Source organism: Pteropus alecto, unplaced genomic scaffold, assembly GCF_000325575.1.
Source record: "Pteropus alecto unplaced genomic scaffold, ASM32557v1 scaffold359, whole genome shotgun sequence".
NCBI classification, from domain to species: domain Eukaryota; kingdom Metazoa; phylum Chordata; class Mammalia; order Chiroptera; family Pteropodidae; genus Pteropus; species Pteropus alecto.
This window is the reverse complement of record NW_006443119.1, coordinates 213,248-218,344: the sequence shown is the minus strand read 5'-3', so window position 1 is coordinate 218,344 and position 5,097 is coordinate 213,248. Positions and strand designations below refer to the sequence as shown.

Here is a 5,097-nt window from a genome sequence, read left to right as displayed (position 1 = left end):
TTAGAGAGCTGGGCCTCTGGTCCTTCTTCCCACTTCTCCATTCCTGCCTGCATCTTTAAGGGGTCATTACCACCCTAGGTCCCCTTTCATGCTCTCAAGTGGTATTTTAATTGCTGTTCTCCATTGATTTCCATTAATCATCAAGCAAAAGAACAATCAGTGGTTGTCATTCTTCCAGCAGCTTCCAGAACCTTCTTCTCCTTGGTCCCTACAGTAATTGTGTACCCATAGAATCTGCAGAGGTCACACTGGTCTCACCTTGATGTTTCCATAGACTCTGCCCTTCTCTTAGTGGCCCCAAGACACAGTGTTGTAATGTGTCTGTTTGCAAGTGTATCTCCACTCTACTGACTCATTAAAGCACAAGGACTGCATCTTAATTCATTTTTTTAACGGCTTTGAGATATAATTTACACACCATAGAGTTCACCTGTGTAAAGTGTACAATTCGGTGGCTTTCAGCATATTCACAGAGTGCAGCACCATAATCTAATTTTAGAACTTTTTTTGCTCCCCCCACCCAAAGAAACTTTATACCCATTAGGGGTCAATCCCATTCCTCCCACCCATCCAGCCCCTAACTCCAAGCCTTAGGCAACTACTACTCTATTTTCTGTTTCTATAGATTTGTATTTTCTGAATATTTTACATAAATATTATTATAATTTTTTTTTTTTTGTATAGCCTCTTCTGACATTTGGTAGGTGCTTATCCAGTGTTTGTTCAGTAAGTGAATGAGTGTTTGCAGGATTGAAAAGCTGCGTGAAAGGGTGGTGCAAAGAAAAGAATACTGGACTGAAAGCTGGAGACTGTGCTCTAGTTCTGATTCTGTCATTTATTTATGTGACCTAAGGAAAATAATTTGACTTTTCTGACTCTCAGCTTTCTAATCTGCAAGGAAATAATATCTGTCCTCCCTGTCTCAAAGGGTTATGGTGAATATCAAGTGAGAAAATTTGCTTGGAAGTATTTTGTATATCTAAATATGTAGTACAGATGTAAGACTAATTTGTGTCTGGTTTTACTTTCTTCCTTTGAAGTGACTGTAATAAATCATTTATTACACCAATGACAGAGGAGAGGTGGAATGGCAGAGTGTTAGTCTAAGGGGTCCAACCAGTGGACATTCACCGCTCATCTCTACTCCCGGAATAGTGGCAGCTAAGACAGGAAAAGCGCTGACGAAATGGCCCGGTATGCCTCATCTATTATTGCTTGAGTTTCCCAGCCAAACTGGGACATAAAACTCTCTTTTAAAATGAAGATTAAAGTCAATTCACTGGAATAAATTGATGACGTAATTTCCTCTTCTCTTGGCTCTCAGGAAATCCTAATTAACATGCTAATCATTTCTCTCCTTCATGGCATTTCCATGAATCAGAAGAGGAGGTATTCGGATGTAAGAGCAAGCTCTAGATTGCTTCCCTCCAAGAATGGAGAAAAGATCCTTCTCCATCTGGTTCTGTCTTTTTCTCTCTAAAGGTTTAAGGGAATTTGTAAGAGATGTAGGGTGAGAGTAGATTTACTTCTCAAATGTAAAATTCAGGCTCTGCAGATAGATGTAAATGACTGGTGGCATGAGATTATCAGAATAAAAACCCTAAATCCAATAAGGGGTATTTGGGGCGAGGGGGGGAAAGTTGCCTTGTAAATCAAAGTTTATCCTCAGAGGACCTTTTCTCTCACTCAATATTTTTGTAAAGGAAATCCCCAAAGTTCCAGATGCATGGAAATGAGAGAGATTAGAAGAGCCACAGGCTTTAGTCTTGTCCAGGATGGAGTTTGGATAAAAATATATGAATCTATACAAAAGGACTGGCCTCACTTTCTCCAACCTCTCAAAGTCTGGACTTGGATCTTCTCAGGAGGGTGAGCCAGTGGGCCAGGCCTCTACCATCCACTCCCATCCACTCCCACCCAAAAGCATGGCATTCCAGGTTGTCATCTTGTTTTTCTGCTCCTTTGACCATTCACTAGTCCACTGCTCCTTTTTCCAATACGGGTTCCCTTCTTATCTTTCTCTGTTTCTATTTTAGTTCTTTCCCCGCAGCCACTGCTTTCCTCTAATCCACATATTCCTGTAAACACACACTCTGGTTCAGTAGTTTTGGGGAAGGGTTTGAGAGCTTGCATTTCTAACGAGCTTCCAGATATTGCTGTTGCTGCTCATCCACGGGCCACATTTTGAGTAGCAAGGCTCTATGTATTGTGTCCTTGTGGCCCGATGAGGACTCAGTTTTACAGATGAGAGAGATAAGGCTCAGAGACCTCAATCACGTTTTGAACCCAGGTCTGCTGCATGCAAAGTTCATACTCATAACCAAGAATCTCAGCTAATATTGGGCCAAGATCCTTAAGTTCTCTTCTTAGCCTTCCTTCCCAGGTAATTGTGCTATGATAAGCTCAGCCAAGCCTGAGACTCAGACACATGTTTGCCTGGAATGTCCATATCATACTAATTCTTCCTTAGACAGAATGAGCTACTCATGACCCCAGGTGAATATCCTGGAGCCTACCCAGCTATAGTCATGACCTCATGCCTCTGTTCTAGCCTGCCCTGTAACAGCTCATCCCTGCTGCCTATCAGTAGACAGTCATCTAGGACTGCAGCTGCCCTGGGGGCTTACATTCCCTCTCAGCTTCCTGTCTCAGCGCCTAGTCTTTCCAGCCCTCTCCTGCCTCATCTTCATCTGCTGCCTCAACACTCTCACTTTGTCTTCTTTTCTATCTCATCATATCTTCTTCCCACAGTGGAGATTTTTAGTAATGCCCTAAATAGTGAATGGAAAAAAATAAAGTGTGTGATGTGGGCCCCTGCCCAAGACCAGAGGGCAAGACTCAGGGCTTCCAGGAGCAAGGGACTCAAGCGTGGTCCTTTTAGAGGCAGAGGCAGCAGGCCAGGATGCTGGCTGAGGAGTACAGCAAGTATTTTGTCTGTTTAGGGAAACAAACAACATTGTCTGTGTGGTAGAGGCAAGGGGTGCTGGTGTGAGAGAGATTGGGAAGGGTCATTCTTCCCAGTGTTTCCTGTTCTTTCTTCTGTACTGAGCTGGAGAAAGTTATCCTGCCCCTCACAGTATATTCCTATGTCTCTTGCCTGGACCCAGGCTTGAGTAGACTCATAGAATGTTTGTGGACGTGGTTCCATAGAGTAGTGGTTAGCACATCTGCTTTACGTGCAGAAAGTCCTGGGTTCCAGCCCCAGTGGAGCCATGGTCTGTACTCTGGGCGCATATGCCAGGACCCCCGGGCGTGCCAGGCCCCAGGTGTGCACTGCGCGGGAGGAGACGCCCCGCCTTCAGGGATCCCGTTTTTAGGGGGAGACGGTAACATCCGTAGGTCAGGGGTAGAAGCGGGGGTTTTGGGAAAAAAAAAGAGAGAATGTTCGTTAAGGAAATTTAAAGTAGGGCTCAGCAACCTCTCCCTATAAAGGGCCAGAAAATAGACATTTTAGGCTTTGTTGGCCTCACAGTCGCAGCCACAGCTACTCATCTGTCACTTAAGCACAAAAGCAGCATAGACAAAATGTAAACGAATGGGCATGACTGTGTCTCAATAAAATTTTATTTATGAACACTGAAATTTGAATTTCACAAACTTTTTCATGTGTTACGAGATATTGTTCTTCTTTTGATATTTTTTAATCATTAAAAAATATGAAAAGCATTCTTAGGTCACAGGGCTAAGCCATTCTTAGCTTATTTTTGGCCTGGCATTTGTCAATTCCTCATTCAGAATCTAGTGTTACCCAAAATGTTTTTTGAGGGACGTGGTCAAATACTCACAGGAAACACTGGGTTAAACAAAGCAAAACACATGTCCCCTGCCCTCACGGGACTTATCAGTCTTAAGTATTCTCAAGAGCAGTGTATGTGTCTTGTGAAATCTTTTGTGTCGTGGAGTGTCTTGCAGGCGAGTGTTCCTCAGGGCTAGGTTCTGTGGAACATGCCTTGGGGGAACACAACTCCAGGGTACCCCTCATTTACACATGGGGAAACTGAAGCCTGCGTGCCTCGTTAGCTGGACGAACAGTCAGGTCTCTTGATTGCATTGATGCTCCTGACGTGCCACACTACTGCATCCCCTGAGTGACCCTAAGCGGAAAAGCACAGACCAATGCAAGCCCACAGGACACCAGGGCCCCAGCTTTCCAGACCTGGCCATGCACATGAATCTGAAGGGGGACATATCTTGGTGGAATGATTATAACCCTAGGTGGCTGCATGTCAGGAAACACTCCTAAAATTCCTGTCCCTGACCAATTAAAGAAGTATGTATGGGCTCTCCTTAGCTTCAGGGTTACTGTCCCATTATTAATAAGACATAATTATTGAATGATTTGGACAGAAAAGAGACTGGTGTACACTGCATAGTAATAATGTATTTACTTGTGTATAGAGTTTACAAAGCACCTCTGTGTTGTTTGCTCCTTATACCTGCCTCTGGGGGATATAGGGCAGGTTTTTTCTTTTTTCCTTCGTTTGTTTTAATTTTATACGTAAGAAACCAAGGCTCAGGGTACCTAGGAGACATGCCCCTGGTCACACAGCCAGTGGCAAAGCCAGAACTCAGACCTAGGTCTCATCTCACCTCAGGGGCTGCTTTTCTCCATTGCCTATTGTCTTAAAGTGAAGGGTGACTAGGCAATGAAGTAATTCTCTGAAAAAGCATGACCAATTTCCCTTTCTCCACCTCTCTCTTCTTCCTCTGCCCCTCCCCCCACCCCCCATATATATGAATCTGCACAAAGCCTTGCAGGCCTTTACCTTTGAAAGGACTCCCATAGCTGGGACAGGAACCTTCTGCCTGCAGTTACACCCCTGATGGGTGAGTGCTGAGGGTGCCTGCCCAGCTTTCCCCTCTGTAACGGGAGCCAGCCACCTCCCAGCAGCAAACCTCAAGCATCCCTTCCAGGCCCTGAGGTGAGCAATGGGGGAATTCCTGAGTACTTAGCTTTGAAGCATTAGACTGCTGCCTTATTGGGAATGGATGGGGGGATGGGGATGGCAGTCAACTTTTTCAGGGTGTATGTAAGGATAAGAAATGACTATGGAAGAGGAGCTGCTTTCTCTGATTTAACACCAAAAAGAATTTAGG

At 44.5% G+C, this 5,097-nt stretch overlaps 1 protein-coding gene across 1 annotated transcript in view; it reads left to right on the top strand.

The window, feature by feature from the left end:
- The first annotated feature begins 4,746 nt into the window (after nt 1-4,746).
- IL24 (interleukin 24) overlaps nt 4,747-5,097 on the top strand; it is a 5,853-nt gene continuing 5,502 nt past the window's right edge. The window contains exon 1 of the mRNA XM_006922822.3: nt 4,747-4,922. The gene's annotated coding sequence lies outside the window, so the exon portion shown is untranslated. The remainder of the gene's footprint in view (nt 4,923-5,097) is intronic.